This window comes from Mastigoproctus giganteus, chromosome 5 (genome assembly GCF_048544385.1).
Source record: "Mastigoproctus giganteus isolate SK-2022 chromosome 5, ASM4854438v1, whole genome shotgun sequence".
Taxonomy (NCBI): domain Eukaryota; kingdom Metazoa; phylum Arthropoda; class Arachnida; order Uropygi; family Thelyphonidae; genus Mastigoproctus; species Mastigoproctus giganteus.
In genome coordinates, this window is record NC_143579.1 from 240194392 (window position 1) to 240213367 (window position 18976).

Consider the following 18976-nt stretch of genomic DNA (forward strand, 5'->3'; position numbering starts at 1 on the left):
CCATCACCAAGTTGTAATCTGAGGTGCCTAGGGGTGCACACTCACCTCGACTGTGTACTTAGAAAGGTTGTTTGTGGGAAAAAGATCAAAAATGTTGTCTGTGTAGTTAGGATTGTCTGGTATTCTGGTAGGTAAATGAACAAACTGTGTGAGGGCAATAGTAATTGCAAAAGCCTCAGCGTCTTGTTGTGAACATTAAACTCATGAAGGATATTACCTCACCATTAGAAAAGTTTGACTGGAGAAAATCAAGTTTCAAAGAGAGGAAGTGAAAGAGTTTCAAGTGATTAGTGGAGTTGGGAGAACGATAAAGGCAACAGATGAATTTGGCAGAATGGGGAAGAGAGATTTTAAGCTAGAGAAATCAAAAAGATGAGATTCCAAATATCTAAACTCAATCTTGTCTTATATCTCGCAAAAAGGATTCTTCTGCTCCTATGCTTATCTTTAGTGACACTCCGATTTCTAGGCAAAATGATATATCTCTTTTGGGGATTACCCTGACTTCTAATCTCTCTTGGCACAAGCACATTACAAATATTGCTTCCTTTGCATCTAAAAAACTTGGTTTTCTCTTTCGCTCTCGGCGTTACTTTTCTCCCAAACAGCTGCTCACTCTGTATAAATCGCAAATCCGCCCTGCCATGGAATATTGTTCCCACATCTGGGGTGGTGCCCCCAAAACCTCTCTCAGGCTTCTTGATTCCATTCAGAAGAGGGCAGTTAGGTTAATTAATGATTCATCTCTAACAGAGTCTCTCCACTCGCTTTCTCATAGACGCACTGTTTCTGCTGCATGCCTCTTCTACAGATACTTCCATGGGCACTGTTCTTCTGAATTGGCTTCTATAATTCCCGCTCTCTCTTTCAAAACAGTCCGAACACGTGCCGCCACCAGCCAACATCCATTTACTGTCCAACTTCAAACCCACAGAACCAACTTTTCATCTTCCTCATTTATTCATTCAACTGCCGTTTTCTGGAACAACCTTCCTTCATACGTATTTCCTGAAAATTACAATCTACAGAAGTTCAAGTCCAATATCAACAAATATCTTCTTTCGTCTTCTCTACCTCCAACCCAAGCACGGTACTAAGTACTATAGGTTATAATACCTCTCGTGTTTGGGGTTCTCATAAAAAAAAAAAAAAAAAAAAAATCTAAATCTCTAACAACAGGGAATATCATAACGGACCTATGCACAAGTACCACTTTTGAAGCGAAAGGAATAATACAGCAAATAATTTCAACAATGTTTGAATGTTTTTGTAACCTTATACATCTTGAGGGTTAGAATGTTGTCAGTGGGATTTAGTAGAGATTGAAATTAGCATTAACATTAGTAGAGGCATATGATGCAAGAAAGCAAGCTTATTCAGCGTCAGCCAAAAAAAAAAAAAAAAAAAAACACACCACTCCCATTTCACCCCTTCGTTCGCTCGAAATACCTGTCCAGTTGAGCCTTAAATTTGTTTAGGCTATCAACTTCAACAACAAGAGATTAGCATTAGCATTAGTAGAGGCATTTGATGCAAGAAAGCAAGCTTATGCAGCATCAACAAAAAAAAAAAAAAAAAAACCCACTTCCACTTCACCCCTCTGTTCGTTCAAAATACCTGTCCAGCTGAGCCTTAAACTTATTTAGGCTATCAACCTCCACCACAAGGGATGAAAGTCTGTTCCACCAACCAACCATCTGCTGGCTAAAGGCAAATTTCCGCACGTCTATCCTACATCTGTCTTTCCTCAATTTGAATTTATGCCCTCTCAGGTGATTTTTCTGAGCTAGAGGAAGAATCCCATCAGCATTGAGCATGCTTAAACCATTCAAAGCTTTATACATCTCAATCAGATCACCTCGCAGGTGACTAAGTCTCCAGACACTGTAATTTTCAAAATTTAAGCCTTTCTTCGTAAGAGCACCCCTTTGTTGCATTCACTAATCTTGTTGCCCTTCCTCTGTACTCATTCCAACAGCTCTACATCCCTCTTAAAATGAGGCCTCCAGACCTGCATACAGTACTCAAGGTGTGACCTGACCATTGCCTTATACAAGGGGATAATCACTCCTTATCCCTGCTAGAAAAATTCCTGTATATCATTGACAAGACACCATGAGCTACTCTTGCAGACCGTCTGCACTGCTCAGAAAACTTCATATCTGCCTGCACAATTTCCTCAGGTACTTTTCGTTCTCTACCACTGTTAGTGTAGTACCACAGAGTTGTTACGTCACTTTGGGGTTACTGCTTCCCATATGTAGTACTTCACATTTGTCAATGTTAAACTTCATTTGCCACCTCTCAGCCCATCTGCTCAACTTTTCTAGATCCTGTTGCAGCAGCATACTGTCCTAGTGTCCTTAACAACCCTGCCAACCTTTGTATCATCTGTAAACTCGGATATTAAGCTTGATATACAAAGGGTACTAGGAAAGTTTTGCAATATGACGCAACAATGAATCACAGGAAGCTGCTTGTTGCTGCATGTTGAGACATGTTCATACATGTATAGTAGCCGCCGCGCCAAGTCGATGGGCTCAGTTATTCATTAGTAGTGAGAGTGTAAAGTGCTTGCAATGGCATCGTGGTCATGAAATGAGATAAGGACAGTTTTGCGGTATAATTTCGTGCGTGGTTTAACCATAGACCAGTGCTTAGAAGAAATGACTCTTGCACTAGATGATGATTGTCCACATCATACACGATATTCAGGTGGTATAGAGAATTCCAAAGGGGAAATTTCACTCTGGAGGATTCTGAGAGGCCGGAAAGGCCACGAACGTCAGTTACGGAGGAAAACGTTACTGCTGTGAGGAAAATGCTTGACGAAAACAGGCGAGTGACCTACCAACAGATAGAGGATACGTTGGGCCTAAATGCACCAGCAATTCGTTCGATTCTGCAAGATCATTTGCACGTGAAGAAACTTTGTTCTCTCTGGGTGCCGCATGAACTGACTGAAGAGCAGATGACACGACGTGTGACTTGGTGCCGGGAGATGTTAAAAAAATTTGATAAGGGACAATCTCGGTATGTGAACAACATCGTGACAGTGATGAGACTTGGCTGTACTATTACGATCTGCCGACCAAGGCTCAAAACAAAGTTTGGGTCTTTGATGGTGACGACACACCCGTAATTGTCAGAAAATCCCAATCTGTAAAGAAGAAAATGATAGCTGTATTTTTCAAATTGAGTGGAATTGTGGAACGTGTCGTTTTGGACACGCAGAAGACAGTCACAGCTAAGTGGTATACTGAACAATGCCTGCCTAAAGTCATTGGATCTATGAAGAACCTGTGGCCAAAGTCAAGAATGGACACCTGGTACCTCCATCACGATAATGCTCCAGCTCACCGCGCCAAAGCCTGCACCAAATATTTGACCACGACAGGACTGAAACTTCTCGAGCACCCTCCCTACAGTCCAGACCTTGCTCCCTGCGACTTTGCACTGTTCCCGTATGTGAAAATGAAGCTAAAAGGGAGGCGGTTTTCCAGTGATGAGGACTTTCTACGGGCTTGGGACAACGAGTGTGCTTTACTCCCTAGTGAAGCTTGGCAGAACTGGTTTAAAGATTGGTTTCAGAGGATGGAGAGGTGTATTGAATGTAGAGGAAATTACTTTGAAAAAAATAAATAAACAAAGCTGTATTGCAAAACTTTCCTAGTACCCTTTGTACCATCATCAATATCATTTATAAATACAGAAAACAATAATGGACCCAACACTGAGCCCTGAGGGACTCCACTAATAACATTAGTCCACGATGAGCAGTATCCATTGATTACCACTCTCTGTCTTCTCCCCCTCAACCACCCCTTTATCCATAGCAGCAATTTGCCTCCAATGTCACACTGCTCCAATTGGTGTAGCAGTCTTCCATGTGCAACAGTATCAAAAGCCTTTCTAAGATCCAAGTATATAATATCAAAGTTATTCCCTGCATCCAGTTCTTTTGTGACTGCATCATAGTAACCAATCAAGTTGGTCAGGCAAGACTTCCCCTTAAAAACCATGCTGTGTCTGAGCTATAACTGAAGTCTTGTCTAAATGATCCTGCAGTGCTTCCTTAACCAGTGCCTCCATTAATTTTCCTGGAACAGAAGTTAAGCTCACAGGTCTATAATTACTTGTGTCAGCCTTTGATCCTCCTTTGTGAATTGGGGTCACATTTGCACATTTCCAGTCTATGGGTACCTCCCCTGAGTCCAAGGAAGCTCTCATAATTATGGCTAAGGGTTTGCTTACTTCCTTTGCTGCCTCCTTTAATATAACTGGATAGATCCCATCCACCCCGGGTGCCTTTCTTGTGTTTATCTTCAACAGTTTCTCCTCCACTTTACTCCCAGTTATTTCAAGATTCTGTAGCTTACTGCTAGAGTTGAATACACCTCTGGCATTTCCCTTGCTGAATAACTCCTCATGTGTGAATGTTGATGCAAAATATTCATTTAGTTTGTTAGCTACCTGAGCAGGATCATCAACAGTTCACCCATCAATATCAAGTGGACCAATCTGATTCATCCCCTTCCTTCTAGAGTTTACATAAGTAAAGAACTCTTTGCTGTTTTTCTTTGCATCCCTTGCCAAGGATTTCTCGTAATCGGCCTTCGCCTGCCTAACCTCCTTTGTAACTTGGTTGCATATCAACTTGTATCTATCATAGGGTTCTGTGTCATGTGTTAATTTGTAAGTATCCCATGCATTTTTCTTTTCTGCCATATGCCTCATTAGTTCATCTGACATCCATTTTGGTCTAAACCTTGAACAATATTTCTTAGTTGGTATGTAAAGCCTAGTAGCTTCCAAGATAAGTTCTTTGAATGCTTCCCATTTTGAATTTGCTGTTGGTAACATCATCAGTTGGTTCCACTGTATAGAATTTAAATACTGTCTCAGTCCATCGTAGTCGCCTTTACGGAAGCAATAACCCTTCCCTTTACCCCTAATGGTAGTTACCTCTTTGAGTAAATCCCACTTCAGCACACTGTGATCACTGCCACCTAGTGGTTTATTTATCTGCAGATTCTTAATGCATGAAGAATCACTGCTGATAATCAAATCAAGAGTATTACTCCCTCTAGTTGCCTCCCGAACATGCTGATGTAGAAAACAATCATCCAATAAATCCACAAAAGCCCTGCTAGTGTGTGAGTAACCAGCCCCCAAATTTCAGTCAATATTTGGGAAATTAAAATCTCCCATTATAAGACTCTCTGATTTACTAGCCCACTCTATTTCCCTGTACAGATCCTTATTATACTCATCAGAGTCATTAGGCCTATAGCACACTCCTACTCTCAATTTTGATCTCCCAATGCTTATGTCACAACAAAACTGACTCAACACTGCACTGTCCAGCGATGTCGACTGGCTTCACTTCCTTGGTTTTTATGTGTTTCATAACTAATAGCATAACCCCTCCTCCCTTCCTATCCTGTCTATCCTTTCTGTAGACGTTGTACTCCCCAAATTGCATTTCTGCATCCCTTATATCTGTGTGACACCACGTCTCTGATATCCCAATAATATCTGCCTTTGATGTTTTGAGCAATACCTCAAATTCATCAAATTTATTTACTAAACTCCTAGCATTGGTGTACACGCAAGTATACCTGCACCTGTTTCTATTTTTAGCTACCGTAACACAACCCATGTGTTTACTTGTATCGCAATGGCTCCCAGCAGTCTCTGAAATACCATGCATCTTGTTTTTCAGGTTTCTGCTCATTCTAATAGAAGCAGTGCAAGAATCTCTTTCACCTCTGCAAGTGGCTACTGTCAATCTATTGGTCTTTGTCTCCCCCCAAGCTAGCAGTTTTCCGACCCACCTAACACTGCCTCGATAGCATCAGCAAATATTCTTGCACCCTTTCTATTTAAGTGTATCCCATCCCTGTAGAAGCAATCTCTCCTGTTAACAAGTACAGTCCAGGCTGAAAAAATTTCTACCCCTTGAGCCTTGCACAATCTTTCCAGGGCCGAATTGATCGACAAGGCTCTCATCTTATACTCCCTCCTATCGTGTCTGGGCAGAATTGCAGACAGTTTCAAATTGAACCCTAATTCAGGGCTTTTGTTCAACAGTGACCTGTACTTGTTAAGTAATTCTGCCGGTCTCCTACTCTTAATATTATTAGTGTCAACGTGTACAACTATATCACCTTTTGTGCCCTTAAAAGATGATATTCGCTCTACAACGTCATCAACCTTTGCCCCTGGCAGACATACCCTGGTCCTGTTCCACCTATCTTTTTTACAAAGCATGTTCCCCGTTTCCCTGACAATAGAGTCACCAACAACTACTAGTTCCTTCGGGACCAGCGCATTCTGCCCTGGGGGTTGTCTCTGTGTCACGCGATGGCCATGTGCGAGCTCTGGCATTGATGTGGGCAGCTGAGAGCTTGATGGGCCCCTCAATTTAGTTTCTTCGAGGGCATCCACCCTGTCCTTCAAGCTCTCATATAGGCCCACAAGAGCGCCAAGTTGTTGCCTGATATCGATACACTCCTTGCATCACGCACACACAAAGACATCCCCCTTGGCAGTATCATGTCCCGTACCCGATTGCTCTGCAAACATCAAGCAAACAGTGCATTTTATAAGGTTGTGAGTCAGAGGACAACTGCCCCCCTCAGTTCTGCTCTGAGCCACAGCACTTCCATTAGCTTGAGCCTTTTGCTTTGCTGCTCTGGTCTGAGTCATGATTCTATTAATTTATTAATTAATTATGTTATTAATTATGTTAAATATAATTAATTATATTACGTTTGTAATCTAAGTCGTTATATGTATTTATTTAAACGTACAATTTAACTGCTAACGAAGTTCAACTAACGCTATCTTGTACGGTATTAGCATTAGCATTAGTAGAGGCATTTGATGCAAGAAAGCAAGCTTATGCAGCATCAGCCAAAAAAAAAAAAAAAAAAAAAAAACCCACTTCCACTTCACCCCTCTGTTCGTTCAAAATACCTGTCCAGCTGAGCCTTAAACTTATTTAGGCTATCAACCTCCACCACAAGGGATGGCAGTCTGTTCCACCAACCAACCACCCGCTGGCTAACGGCAAATTTCCGCACGTCTATCCTACATCTGTCTTTCCTCAATTTGAATTTATGCCCTCTCAGGTGATTTTTCTGAGCTAGAGGAAGAATCCCATCAGCATTGAGCATGCTTAAACCATTCAAGGCTTTATACACCTCTATCAGATCACCTCGCTGGTGCCTAGTCTCCAGACACTGTAATTTGCAAAACTTAAGCCTTTCCTCGTAAGAGCACCCCTTTGTTCCATTCACTAATCTTGTTGCCCTTCTCTGTACTCGTTCCAGCAGCTCTACATCCTTCTTGAAATGAGGCCTCCAGACCTGTATACAGTACTCTAGGTGTGGCCTGACCATTGCCTTATACAATGGAATAATCACCTCCTTATCCCTGCTGGAAAAATTCCTGTATATCATTGACAATACTCCATGAGCTACTCTTGCAGCCCATCTGCACTGCTCAGAGAACTTCATATCTCCCTGCACAATCACCCCCAAGTCCCTTTCATTCTCTACCACTGTCAGTGTAGTACCACAGAGTTGATACGTTGCCCTGGGGTTGCTGTTTCCCATGTGTAGTACTTTACATTTGTCAATGTTAAACTTCATTTGCCACCTCTCAGCCCATCTGCTCAACCTTTCCAGATCCTGTTGCAGCAGTGTAGTGTCAGTAGTGTCCTTGACAACCCTGCCAACCTTTGTATATAACTATCGTATCACAAAGGCGGGAAAGTTACGAACGGTAGCGGAGTTGAAAACACATGGAAACCCTTACCGATACTTTTATGCAATTACAAGGCCGAGTAAGAAATAAATACACCAAATTAATCAGAAAATCACAAAATAATGTTATACTACTAAATTTAAATCAAAAGTTTTAGAAAAACAATAATTTCAAATCAATAAATAAGAAAAATCCACATAGCGGCTTTGAACACGACCGTCTCCTAGTAGCCTCGTCAGCAGACTCATTAAACTTTAGATTTGATGGAAGTCGGTTCTACCAACCAACCACCCGCTGGCCAAAGGCAAATTTCCGCACATCTATCTGACATCCGTCCTTCCTCAATTTGAATTTATGCCCTCTGAACTGATTATTCTGAGCAAGATGAAGAATCCCATTGGCATTGAGCATGCTCAAACCATTCAAAGCCTTATACACCTCTATCAGATCACCTCGCCGGTGCCTAGTCTCCAGACTCTGTAATTTGCAAAACTTAAGCCTTTCTTCGTAAGAGCAACCCTTTGTTCCATTCACTAATCTTGTTGCCCTTCTCTGTACCCGTTCCAGCAGCTCTACATCCTTCTTGAAATGAGGCCTCCAGACCTGTATACAGTACTCAAGATGTGGCCTAACCATTGCCTTATACAAGGGAATAATCACCTCCTTATCCCTGCTAGAAAAATTCCTGTATATCATTGACAAGACACCATGAGCTACTCTTGCAGCTTGTCCGCACTGCTCAGAGAACTTCATATCTGACTGCACAATTACCCTCAGGTCCTTTTCATCAAGTCCTTTACATAATGTTAGTAATGGTGATGGAAGACCCTGTATTTGATCTTAGCAAGTGTTTATTATTTTTTTACTTCAACCCTACAATGCTATTGGATGCTGGAAGAAACATATACAATTCATAAAACATAAACTGAGTTGTTATATTGACATCAATTGTGATTTGAAAATGATAAGCCTTGAACTTGTAGAAATAAGCTAAAAGTAGCATACCAAAGATGAAGAAACTTGTAGAGGATATTTTGGCTCTAATTTTGGAGCTTTTGTTAATGCTTCTGAAATATTTAAACATTTCTTTATCTTGCTATTGATGTAAAAGGAGCATGGGATGAAATTATACCACTTCTGTTGTTCGACTGAATTTGATTATGGTTAGAAGAGGGAGTCAGGAAATTAGACATGGTGAAAGAGAGGTTGGGGAGGGGATAGTGAATCTTCCATTTCTATAGATGTTCAGCATGGGATTATATTGCTTTAGAAAAGCCTTGAAGAATTATCTCTTCTCAGAATGAAATACCACTGTTCTGATGGTAGAATGGTTGAGGCTGATGTTGTGAAGTTCAGATACAGAAGGTTACATTTAAAATTTCTGGTCTTAGGATACCTGGAATATTCCTTAATTCTGGCTTCAAGATGTTTATATTATATCTCTGTATGTACTTTATTATATTGGCAGATAACATCATACATTGTATTTCTGGTTTGTGGAGGAGAGTTATTGGGTGTGGAGGGCACAAATTCTTCAGAAGTAATTGGGTGTGAAGGGGTTGATATTGTACACCTCATACTTAAGACTTCACTTATTTAATAAGCATGCTAATTATTTTAATCCTGTAAAATGTTTACTACTTGTGGTTGTATTTGAAATTCTGATAACAGAATTATATTTATATTTTCTAACCCTGAATTGAATTACAAATGTAACTGATACTAAAATTATTTAATTTAAAACAAACTCTCTGAATAACCTTGTAATAATTATTATTAACAGTTGATTTAAATAAACTTGAAATTTGCATTATTTAAATTGTAATCAATCTGTAAAAAAATAAAAAAAAAATAATGGGCTGTAGAACCACCCTAATTTTTGTATTTTAAAAACATCAAGACACAGACTGAACAGTAAATGAATTACCATCATATTTTGATAAAATGAATTGATAGACTTATAACTTATCTTGTTGATCCATATAACTTATCTTTTGGGCCTTTCTGGTTAGGGAAAAAACACAGATAAAATGTTACTCCTGATTAAAATACTTATTCTTAAATCATTATAAAAAGGATGTTTCCTTTTTTATATTAAATTTTAATTTAAACTTAATATGGAATTGGAAACTAAAATAAATAGTTATGAATTGGATTATAAATAAATCATATTTATCAAATATAAATACACAATTTATTTTTTTTAATATTTAAGTGTATTTTTATTTGAAAATATTTCAGATTGAATTCTTTTGTTGTTGATCAAGGTGATTGATTCAGTAACCACAAGTCTGAATTTATTGAGATGCAGTGGCACAGTTAGTTACTCCAGCAGTTGCTTTGGCCCCAGACCAATTATTACTGGAGATCCAGGGCCCCTGTAACCTTATTTTTAAGGCCTTTCAAAATATGTGTATATTTGATGACCATGCACCCACATTTTTTTGGAATAAAAGAAGTACATTATTAATCATCATATATGAACAATATCTTGTGTTTACCACTATAGTCACAAATATATTTATATACATTGTGGTGACCTTTCCTATTAAAAAAAAAAAAAATCCCATTGTAAGCAGCTTGCTTTGATCCCCTTTGTGAAGTGGGGTTATAGATTGAACATCTCAAGTACACGGAGACTTCCCCTGAATCCAAAGATGCTCTCGTAATTATGGCTTAAGGGTTTGCTTACCTCCTTTGCTGCCTCCCTTATGCAATGATGTGTAATGTAAATTTAAATACTAATTAAAACTAGGGTTAGTGTGTATTTAACTGTAGCATTTATTGTTTGTGTTCTTTTTCTCACACACTTACACTTTCATTCATTCTTCTAGCTTTCATTTCATTATTCAACTCTCGTTTTCTGCACTGCACTCTCTGGGCACCTCAACTTACTGTTATTCTTCAGTTGTGGTGCAGGCCTAGCCGCAAGTTTTTTGCAGGCCAGGGGAAAATGCAGTGTTTGTTAGTATATATAAAGTAATGTAAGTTATTCCCAATGTCAGCTAACCACATTTGCTCTTCCACTCATTCCCATTCACTCTTATCTTTCCCTCATGCTAGGTCACTCTTTCTTTCATCAAAACTGCCATTTATTCCCTTTTACCATAATTCCTAGTTCACTCAGTGTCAAACCTATTCATTCTGTCTTTCATTCTCATTCATTCATTCTACATTGCATCCCCTTGCTACCAGCTTATTGATATTTTTCAGCTAATCTGCTTCCCTGGCTGCCTGTACATCTTTCTCCCCTACATGGTTACTTATTTGGTGTGTGGCCCAAGGTTCCTACACATGGCAGAGTAGTCCTGGGGAGTTTTGTCATGTCGGGTTTCTGTCAGGGTGCAGAATACTGCTATCCTGACAGTTTTTAAGTCATTGTCTGGGTGTGGTGGGAAACTTGGGCAATTTTCACTATTGATTATTGTTTAATTGCTGGATGGCTGAATTGGCATTCTTTGGGCTGTTCTGCGCATTTCGAATACTTTCTGTGTGAAAGATGTAAAGGCTTGATAATTTTCCTCTTATATGATGAACAGATGTTCTTCTCCCCCGGGAAGGGGTCCAATCTGTGCTATTCAGGGCTCCCACTCACAAATTTAAAAAAAACTTAGATTGCAACTTAAAAAAACCCTAGTTTTCATCATATAGTATAGCAACACAAATAAGATAAAACTTACCATGCAAAAATATCTTTTATTTAATTGTAATCAGAATTTTCATCCCATTCAGTTCCCTCCACATTTAGTTTTTTGAAGTTCTTTCATTTTTTCAAACGTTCTTCGTATCTTTTATGACAAGTTCCGTGTATGACTTCTTTTTCCAATTCTGATTTAGGTTTCCATGTATAGCAATTTTGATTAAATCTATTTATTGCCTGTTTTGCCATTAGTCGATTTTTCGCAGTTTCTGGTTTAAGGGAGTTTGTGGCTTTTGTTTTTATATGGTTTACTTGGGAGAAGATTCTTTCTACACTTGCCGAAGAGTGAGGTAAAATAATTAGACTGGTCATAAAGTTAGATAAAATCTCATATTTAGAATTATTAAAGCCATCTTTTACATTACGTAACAGATACCAAAACTCAGGGATGGTTTTGTAAGAGAAATCTAAATCTTGGTTTAAACGAAATGATCTCCATTCATCATCTAGAAGATCTAGTTTGTCTTCAGAAACAAGGTGAGGGAACTGCATTGCTAAATGGAAAATTGAGCATGGCGAATTGGCACAATCATGTATCACTGCTGGGTCAAGAGCATTGAGACTGGCGATAATTCCATCATTTAGAGGAAATCTTTTTCTGATTTCCATACAAAGTTCAACAAGAAATTTTAAACAATCATTTTTAAACCTGCTTTCACTGTCACCAAGTGGTGTTGAATTTAATAAGGCCATACAACGGCCTCCCAAATATATTTTATTCAGAGGCTTATGATTTATTGCATTGCTTGGATCAATTTCAACCAGCTTGCACGAAGTAATGACTTCTTTTATGAAAAATCTAAGAATATTTTTTATACTCAATTGAAACCATTGAATGAAGTAAGTGCAATCTGAAATGCTCAGATTGAAATTCAATATTCAGGCAGTTTATTTTCTCCAGTACATATCCTAAAAACAACAACATATGCTTAGTTCCTTTGGTGATCATAGTATTGTAAATATTCCCTGCACCATCGATTTTATCAATTTTTGATTGAGACTGAAAATAAAGAACTAACGCATCCCACTGCTCAATAATAATTTTTATTACATTGCCACAGGATAACCAACGTGTTTGTGCTAATTTGGGGATTTTATGCTTAGCAGTATCTACAACATCTTGAATCATTTTGAACTCGTTTAATCTTTTACTACTACGGGAAAAATAACAAGAGATATCTTTTATAAATATTTCTAGATATGATGGTTAGTACCTTGACTGAATGACTAGCACATAATGCAAAAGAATGGCAAACACATCCCATTATAAATACTGATGGTACATCCTTTTTTAGCAATGACTGGAACCCACTCTTAGTACCCATCATAGTGGCACAATTATCACTATCAAAGCCAATGAGATTACTTATTTGAATGTTTTTTTCTATGAAAAGATCTTTTACAGCTTGATAAAGCCCTTCTGAAATACCATTTTCAATACAAATAGTGTCAAGTAACACATCTACAACATCAAGTTTTTGAATATCAAAATATCTAACAACAACAGCTAGAACTTGTGATAAAGATAAATCTGTACTTTCATCTATTATCATTGAAAACTTGTTGTTTCTGCATATGTTAGAAATGTATATTTTTTCATGATAGGCTATGCCATCTTGTATAAGATAAGAGACTTTAGTCGCCTTCATCTGAACTTGTTTTGCAATATTGCTATTATGAAATGCTTTCTTACATGCTTCTATAAGGTGATCACATTGCGCAAATGGAACATTATGCTCAGAAATGAGTGCAGCAATTGTTCACTCTGCCTTTGCTACTTCTTCATTCTCCGTAGGTTTACGTTTTGTGAAGAAAGTGTCTAACGTTGAACTTGTCTTAGCAATATTTGCACTTTTTTTATGTTTAACTGTATTTTTATGCGCTAGTAACATCGATTTATTGGCATTCTTTAATTTCATATCACAACAAATACAGTAAGTCGCACCTTTTTCATTACTGTCTTCTTTCAACCAATCCTTTAATTCCGGATCTTCTAACCATTCATTTCTAAAATTTTGAGTATACCACCGTTTACTCATCTTTCTCTGTGGGGAACAAGTTTCAGACATTGTGGGCAATTTGTGGGTATGGCTAATTAGCAGTTATCTTATTTAAAATGTTCTATAAAATAAAAAATAAATCACTAATCCATTAACATAAAATAGAAATAGTCACTACAATTTAAATTTATTATATCACTGTATGTAGTATATGCATAAATGTAAAAATCACCCCAAATAATGCAATAATACCACGAACGATCACAAAAGACTGCAGTAAAGACCGCCTTCCGCCTGCTCAATAGGCTGCGCATACATGTTAGTAGCACGATCATGTATGCTTACATGTATGAACATGTAAGCTTAATTTCATAGTGTAGAACCCTGCGAAAACTTTGAAATCCTTTTACATTTGTAGTATTTTGTACAAGCACTTGAGATATTACAAATTATGATTAGAATATAAAATTAAGAAAATTGTAAACTGTTATTAAATGTATTAAATTTTATTGTATTTACAAGAAATAAAAATAAATTTGACTTAAAATTAAAAATTACCGAAAAAACCCAGATAATGAGATATTTTTGTGAAAAAAACCTATCAACCCAGATGACAATCAAAAAACCCAGATCTGGGTGGAAAAACCCAGGAGTGGGAGCCCTGGTGCTATTAGCTCTGTTCTGGGGATGTCATATATTATACATTCACATAGAACGTGTGCCCAGCCTTCACTCTTGCTACAGGTGCAGTTTGGGTCATCAGTCAGCCCGAAGGAGGTAATTTCGGCTTTAGGGAGCCGTGACCTGTCAATATAAATGTTGAAAAAAGTCCAGAGGCATACCACTTAGGTGGCTTTGGGCTAACCATTGACACCTGTGTCAGAAACCGTTTGGTAACCAGACCTCTGGTTTCCTGCTCCCACTTGTTTGTCATAGCTCATGGAGCTTTTTGGCTATTCTTTTTCTTTCAGCATTAAAGATGTTAGTTGTATCAAGGACTATCCCCAGAAATTCTGTGGGTATACCTTTTTTAAATCTATAATATATGTCTCTTTTGGCTACTTCCAGGTAAAGTGGGAGAGCTCCAGCCAGCAACTGTGGCGCAGGCGTGCTTACTGTGCGACATGCTGTGGTAATAGTGAGTAGTATTGTCCTTTGTATCAATTCTAATTTGTTCCTATTTCTTACTATGGCCGAGCGAGTGAACCCCACACAGGCTCCATAGGTGATAACAGGTAGGAACATTGCACGATATATGATTGCTAGGGTCTTTCTTTTGAATCCCCAGTCTGCTCGAATGATCCTGGCAATCATACCTGTATAATTTCTCACTTTCTTTACCAAGTAGATCAGATGGGGATAAAAAGTTAATTTTGAATCAAAGACCACTCCAAGATATTTTAGTTCTGTTACCATTTTTATAGTGGTTGTGTTAATTTTGATTTGTGGACATCTTCTTATGTCCAAATTGTCTTTTAGAAGTATTTGTTTGGTTTTTTCAGGCGATATTTTGAGCATGTTCATTTGTGCCCACTCCTGCAGCTGCAAGAGGGCAGCATTTGATCTCTGCTCTACAACCACTCGGTGTTACCTTTTACAAGGAAAATCGTGTCATCTGCAAAGGCCAGGCTTTCCACAGGGCCCAGATCCAGGCCAGAAATTCATCCAGAACAATGTTCCAGAAGAAAGGGCCAAGGATTGAACCGTGCGGGCAGCCTTTATTTACAGAGAGTGTCAATCCCTGGAACCTTGTGTGTATAAGGTATGTTCGTGTCAGACGGCACCTGGGATTTCTCCCATCTCCGCGTGTGTTTCGCTGTATCGAGGACAGTACACTGTCAAGCCAGAGACTTGAAAGTGTGTGGGTCGTGTCTGTGCAGTGTGATATGTTGTGCCCATTGTTTATCCGGCTTATTGGCCGCCAGGCCCCTAGTGGGGCCCGACGTTGCCCATACCCTGCCACGTGGAGGCTAGCCGGGTGTATCCAGTATCACAACAATTTGCTCTGGCAGGTCCTGCCACATAGTTTCCTGGGATTTCAGTGGCTAGGGCCTATTTAAAAAAATAAATAAATAAATAAAATAAAATAAAATAAAAGTTTATGCATTTGACATTAATGCTTAATGGGATTGCTGTTAGGAAATCGCTGGTTAGGGTTGAACACTAAAGAGATGTGTTAAAGGCCAAATAGGTCGGGCAAAATTTGATGTTATTAAATTTAGACATGTAACGCTAGATAAAAGCTGATAGTGTTAGATATCTTAGAGATTTGCACAAAACCGGTAGAATTTAGACGTTGGTTATAATTTGGCGGCATTGTTAAGGGGTGTACCCGGTCGATTTAGTGAGAGAGAGGGGGGGAGATTGAAGACTGGGGAGGAAACAGATAGAAGAATAGGGACGGATAGAGTAGGCATCCCCAAAGAGGTCAGGGGAGACGAGCCCCACCAGGCGAAATATGGGGGGTAGGCAGGGAGGAGAGGAGACAGAGGTCCGTCTCCTCCATTCCCTGCCTGGGGATGGGGTTTTAAAGGGAACCAGGTTAGAGTACCCAGTTCGGATCGCCAATGGCGTGTTGGCAGCAAAGGCGCAGAATGTCTTCGTCGGTGTCTTGTCCAAGGAGTGTCGAATCCAGTATGAAGGTCCAGCTGCCCATCCCTTCATACCGGATTCGACACTCCTTGTGTGTACTGAAACATTTCTGTCTGTAAGATAGCTGTTTATTATCTTATAGAGGTTTTGTGGGACATTTGCCTGGCAGAGTCTCCTAAGGACACTAGGCCACCAGAGTGAGTCAAATGCCCCAGCAAAGCCAATGGAGATTGCTAGCATATATTTCTCCTCTGTGTTTTTAACTGTTGTCAGTAGGTGGTGCATGGCATCCTCCGTAGAATTGCCCTGCAATAGGAGCAGTGCAAGAATCACTTTCACCTCTACCTGTGTGGCTGTTGTTAATCTATTAGTCTACGTATCCCCATAGGCTAGCAGTTTCCTCAACCCACCCTAAAACTGCCTCAAAAGCATCAACAAATATTTTTGCGCCCTTTCTATTTAAGTGTATCCCATCCCTGTAGAAGCAGTTTCTCTTGTTAACAAGCACAGATCACTCTAAGAAAAATTCTACCCCATGAACCTTGCACAATCTCTCCAGGACTAAATTGATTGACAAGGCTCTCATCATGTACTCCCTCCTATCGCGTCTGGATAGAATTGTGGACACTTTCAAATTTCTGGGGAAAATTATTTTCCCCTGAATGCGATGGAATAATGGAATCACTGAATAAAGAAGCATTGCAGGATCATCTAGACAAGACTGCAGTAATATTCAGACACAGCATGGGTTTGTTAAGGGGAAGTCTTGTGTGACCAATTTGATTGGATACTCTGATGTGGTCACAAAGGAACTGGATGCAAAAAATAATTTTGATATCATATACTTGGATTTCAGGAAAGCTTTTGATACTTTTGCACATGGAAGACTACTGTACAAATTAGAGTAGTATGGCATTAAGGGGAAGTAGCTATAATGGTAAAAGAATGGTTGAGTGGGAGAAGACAGAGAGTGGTAATCAGTGTGAACTGCTCTTTGTGAACTAAAGGTATTAGTGGAATCCTACAGTGTTCGGTGATGGGGCTATTGTTGATTTATATATTTATCAATGATATTGATGAAGGTATATCAGGCATATAATGTCCAAGTTTGCAGATGATACAAAGGTTGGCAGGGTTTATAAGGCTTTGATTTGTTTGAGCAAGCTCAATGCTGATGGGATGCTTCCTCTTGCCCAGATTAATTGCCAGAGGGGACATAAATTCAAATTGAGGAAAGACAGTTGTAGAATAGATGTGCAGAAATTTGCCTTTAGCCAGAAATGGTTGATTGCTGGAACAACTTCCATCTGTCATTGTGGAAAATAAATTCAAGGCAGAACTAGACAAACATTTGGAGTGAATGGATTGGTGATGTGGGAAGGGTTCTTTTTTTTTTTTTTTTTTTTGGTTGATACAGGGAAAATTCCTTGGTTTCTTGCATCATATGCCTCTACTAATGCTAATATGTTATGAATGAAGTTTATGAAAATGCTGTACACATGACATAGTATACCCAACCCTTTACACAGTATACCCTTGATACCATCACACTATTTAAGCTTCCTTCATACACAGCTGGCACAGTAGAGGCAAGTGAGATTATTCACAAGCTGATCCAAATATTTCCTAGTGTTACCAGTAGGTTTCTGTTATACGAACTTGCTGATGACATGTAAAAGAGATTGGGAAAATTTGAGCTTAGTGCTGTATTGTTAGCTTGAACCACTTCAAAAGCATCCTGCACTTAATAATACCTAGTTTCACAGAGGCTGATCCATTCCTCTGTTTGTTGTAGGTGACACACCTTGATTTCTTGTTTACATGAATTTATACCTGGTTGGGCAGGTTTCATTACTTTTCTTTACACTTTAGTTTATTTTGGTTTAACTCCCAACTTAGTCTTTTGAAGAGAATGGGAGAATTATTTAAAGATAGAATGCAGTTTTGCTATACAGCAACTAAATCCAGTCAGGATTTCTACTTTTGTATACAGGTGCTATACCAGCTTAAAAATAGAATTTTTATTTGTTTATGAGAAATGCTGTATACCTGATGGATATATGTAAAAAGGGTTTAAATTCTGTATGTTATAGGAATACTGAGTCAACTTGTTCAACTAAAGATTAGACTGCACATTTTTATGATTTCCTTTTTTATACAAGATCATCCTTTCTCTGTTTTTATAAAAAAACATATACCAATTTTAATTTTCTCTTTTCTTCATCTCTTGATATTTTTATTTCCTTCTCTGCTACTTTCACCCACCTATAATTAAAAAGAAATGTTGGAATTAATAAACATTAATTCCAACATTTCTTTTTAAAACATTTTTCTGCCTCCTAGAATAACTCAACAAAATTATCTTACTGTTAGCGCTTATATCAACTTTTATTAATGTTTTCACTTATGTAACTGTAAACCCCAGTTGATATTGTTCAGTGTGCATGGACACCCGTGCTGCTGTATGGTATTTAAAACTGCACTTAGTCTTTCAAAGATTAGCATAATTTCATTCTCTTCAAGAACCTTATATTCACTTTTGTCTAGTGCCCTCTAGTGCTTGCTTGCATCACATATATTTTTAAGTAAAGTGTAGTCAACATGGCCAGTTAACATTATGTGAGTGAAATAAAATTACTAACAGTACTACCAACTTGAAGATTTGAAGCAGAGGATTTTGTTGAGTTTTGGTTGAATTTCAGTTCACTCAACCAATAAGTATGACCTAATAAGTAATGCTGTCCTTACGATACCATCAGGCTGATGGTATCGTAAGGATAGCATTACAGGAGTTCGCTGAGGAAATGGTACAGAAAGTACCATTTCTTCAGAGAATAAACATCTCTTCAGAGAATAAAAAACATCTGAGAATAATCTGTATTTCTTTAAGAAATTAAAGGCAGATTACATT

General features: G+C 38.6%; 1 protein-coding gene across 1 annotated transcript in view; it reads left to right on the plus strand.

The window, feature by feature from the left end:
• scaf6 (SR-related CTD associated factor 6) overlaps positions 1 to 18976 on the plus strand; it is a 320666-nt gene that overhangs the window by 235947 nt on the left and 65743 nt on the right. The gene's annotated exons all lie outside the window — the stretch shown is intronic.